This window comes from Hemiscyllium ocellatum, unplaced genomic scaffold (assembly GCF_020745735.1).
Source record: "Hemiscyllium ocellatum isolate sHemOce1 unplaced genomic scaffold, sHemOce1.pat.X.cur. scaffold_1139_pat_ctg1, whole genome shotgun sequence".
Classification (NCBI taxonomy): domain Eukaryota; kingdom Metazoa; phylum Chordata; class Chondrichthyes; order Orectolobiformes; family Hemiscylliidae; genus Hemiscyllium; species Hemiscyllium ocellatum.
The window spans coordinates 4,814-8,162 of record NW_026867686.1 but is presented as its reverse complement, the minus strand read 5'-3'; the positions used below and the strand labels follow the sequence as shown (position 1 = coordinate 8,162).

At 59.7% G+C, this 3,349-nt stretch overlaps 1 non-coding gene across 1 annotated transcript; it reads right to left on the bottom strand.

Moving 5' to 3' along the window:
• Positions 1–208: 208 nt before the first annotated feature.
• trnal-uaa (transfer RNA leucine (anticodon UAA)) lies at positions 209–328 on the bottom strand. Its single transcript has 2 exons — positions 291–328; positions 209–243 (listed from the first exon to the last, which is right to left on the bottom strand). It is a non-coding gene; the product is annotated as a tRNA-Leu (tRNA).
• Between the last annotated feature and the right edge of the window lie 3,021 nt (positions 329–3,349).

The window sequence follows — 3,349 nt, the reverse complement described above, 5'->3', positions numbered from 1 at the left end:
GGTGGGGAGCACAGGAGGAGACTGAGGAAGATGATCCAGTGGGCACTTGCGTCTGAAGATTGTTGTAAATGCCTCAGCCTTATCTTTGAAACCGAGGGGTTGGACTCTTCCATGTTTGGGAAGGGGGAGTGACTCCTCTCCAAGAAGATGTGAAATTTGGGGGCAGCGTGTGGGTGTGGGAAGGTTTGTTTGGGGAAAAAGGGAGACATGTCAGGAGTGGGATTTGAACCCACGCCCCAAGAAAGGGACCAGAATTCACAAGGCCAGATGCAGAGCAAGGACTAACACGCCTTAAGTCTGGCGCCTTAGACCACTCGGCCATCCTGACAAGCCGATGAGATTGCAATTCAGGTGAAGGTGAGGATGAGGGTGAGGGCTGAGGGTGAAGGTGAGGGTGAGGGCTGAGGGTTGAGGGTTGAGGGTGAGTGTGAGGGTGAAGGTGAGGGTGAGGGTTGAGGGTGAGGGTGAGGGTTGAGGGTGAGGGTGAAGGTGAAGGTGAGGGTGAGGGTGAGGGTGAAGGTGAGGGTGAGGGCTGAGGGTTGAGGGTTGAGGGTGAGTGTGAGGGTGAAGGTGAGGGTGAGGGTTGAGGGTGAGGGCTGAGGGTTGAGGGTGAGGGTGAAGGTGAAGGTGAGGGTGAGGGTGAGGGTGAAGGTGAGGGTGAGGGTGAGGGTTGAGGGTGAGGGCTGAGGGTGAGGGTTGAGGGTGAGGCTGAAGGTGAGGGCAGAGGGTGAGGGTGAGGGTGAAGGTAAGGGTGAGGGTGAGGGCTGAGGGTGAGGGTAAGGGTGAAGGTGAAGGTAAGGGTGAGGGTGAGGGTTGAGGGTGAGGGTGAAGGTGAAGGTGAGGGTGAGGGATAGGGTTGAGGGTGAGGGTGAAGGTGAGGGGGAAGGTGAGGGTAAGGGTGAGGGTAAGGGTGAGGGTGAAGGTGAGTGTAAGGGTGAGGGTTGTGGGTGAGGGTGAGGGTTGAGGGTGAGGATGAGGGTGAGGGTTGAGGGTGAGGGTTGAGGGTTGAGGGTGAGGGTGAGGGTTGAGGGTGAGGGGGAGGGTGAAGGTGAGGGGGAAGGTGAGGGTTGAGGGTGAGGATGAGGGTGAGGGTTGAGGGTTGAGGGTGAGGGTTGAGGGTTGAGGGTGAGGGTTGAGGGGGAGGGTGAAGGTGAGGGGGAAGGTGAGGGGGAAGGTGAGGTTGAGGGTGAGTGTTGAGGGTGAGGGTGAAGGTGAGGGTGAAGGTGAGGGTGAAGGTGAGGTTTGAGGGTGAGGGTGAAGGTGAGGGTGAGGGTGAAGGTGAGGGTGAGGGTGAGGGTGAGGGTTGAGGGTGAGGGCTGAGGGTGAGGGTGAGGGTGAGGCTGAAGGTGAGGGTGAAGGTGAGGGTTGAGGGGGAGGGTGAAGGTGAGGGTGAGGGCTGAGGGTTGAGGGTGAGGGTGAAGGTGAAGGTGAAGGTGAGGGTGAGGGTGAAGGTGAGGGTGAGGGTTGAGGGTGAGGGCTGAGGGTGAGGGTTGAGGGTGAGGCTGAAGGTGAGGCTGAGGGTGAGGGCAGAGGGTGAGGGTGAGGGTGAAGGTAAGGGTGAGGGTGAGGGCTGAGGGTGAGGGTGAAGGTGAGGGTGAAGGTGAGGGTGAAGGTGAGGGTGAAGGTGAGGGTTGTGGGTGAGGGTGAGGGTTGAGGGTGAGGATGAGGGTGAGGGTTGAGGGTTGAGGGTGAGGGTTGAGGGTTGAGGGTGAGGGTGAGGGTTGAGGTTTGAGGGTGAGGGTTGAGGGGGAGGGTTGAGGGGGAGGGTGAAGGTGAGGGTGAAGGTGGGGGGAAGGTGAGGGGGAAGGTGAGGGGGAAGGTGAGGTTTGAGGGTGAGGGTGAAGGTGAGGGTGCAGGTGAGGGTGAGGGTGAGGGTGAGGGTTGAGGGTGAGGCTGAGGGTGAGGGTGAGGGTGAGGGTTGAGGGTTGAGGGTGAGGGTGAAGGTGAGGGTGAAGGGTGAGGGTAAGGGTGAGGGGTGAGGGTGAGGGTTAAGGGTAAGGGTGAGGGTGAGGGTGAGGGTGAGCGTGAAGGTGAGGGTGAGGGTTGAGGGTGAGGTGAGGGTTGAGGGTGAGGCTGAAGGTGAGGCTGAAGGTGAGGGTGAAGGTGAGGGTTGAGGGTGAGGGCTGAGGGTGAGGGTTGAGGGTTGAGGGTGAGGGTTGAGGGTTGAGGGTTGAGGGTGAGGGTGAGGGTGAGGGTTGAGGGTGAGGGTGAATGTGAGGGTGAATGTGAGGGTGAAGGTGAGGGTAAGGGTGAGGGTGAGGGTGAAGGTGAAGGTGAAGGTAAGGGTGAGGGTGAGGGTTGAGGGTGAGGGTGAGCGTGAAGGTGAGGGTGAGGGATAGGGTTGAGGGTGAGGTTGAAGGTGAGGGTGAAGGTGAGGGTGAAGGTGAGGGTGAAGGTGAGGGTAAGGGTGAGGGTTGTGGGTGAGGGTGAGGGTTGAGGGTGAGGATTGAGGGTTGAGGGTTGAGGGTTGAGGGTGAGGGTTGAGGGGGAGGGGGAAGGTGAGGGGGAAGGTGAGGGGGAAGGTGAGGTTGAGGGTGAGTGTTGAGGGTGAGGGTGAGGGTGAAGGTGAGGTTTGAGGGTGAGGGTGAAGGTGAGGGTGAGGGTGACGGTTGAGGGTGAGGGTTGAGGGTAAGGATGCGGGTGAGGGTTGTGGGTGTGGGTGAGAGTTGAGGGTGAGGGTTGAGCGTGAGGGTGAGAGTTGAGGGTGAGGGTTGAGGGTGAGGGTAAGGGTGAGGGTGGAGGGTGAGGGTGAGGTTTGAGGGTGAGGGTGAGGTTTGAGGGTGAGGTTTGAGGGTGAGGTTTGAGGGTGAGGGTTGAGTGTGAGGGTATGGGTTGAGGGTGAGGGTTGAGGGTGAGGGTAAGGGTTGAGGGTGAGGGTGACGGTTGAGGCTAAGGGTGAGGGTGAGGGTGAGTCTAAGGGTGAGGGTGAGGGTGAAGGTGAGGGTAAGGGTGAGGGTGAGGGTGGGAGTGAGGGTGTGAGGGAGGGTGAGGTTAGGGTTGAGGGTGAGGGTGAATGTGAGGGTGAGAATGAGTGTGAGGGTGAAGATGAGGGTGAAGGTAAGGGTGAGGGTGAGGGCTGAGGGTGAGGGTTGAGGGTGAGGGTGAGGGTTGAGGGTGAGGGTTGAGGGTGAGGGTGAGGGTTGAGGGTGAGGGTTGAGGGTGAGGGTTGAGAGTGAGGGTGAAGGTGAGGGTGAAGGTGAGGTTTGAGGGTGAGGGTGAGGGTGAGAGTGAGGGTGCTAGGGAGGGTGAGGTTAGGGTTGAGGGTGAGGGTGAAGGTGAGGGTGAGGATGAGTGTGAGGGTGAAGATGAGGGTGAAGGGTGAGGGCTGAGGGTGAGGGTTGAGAGTGAG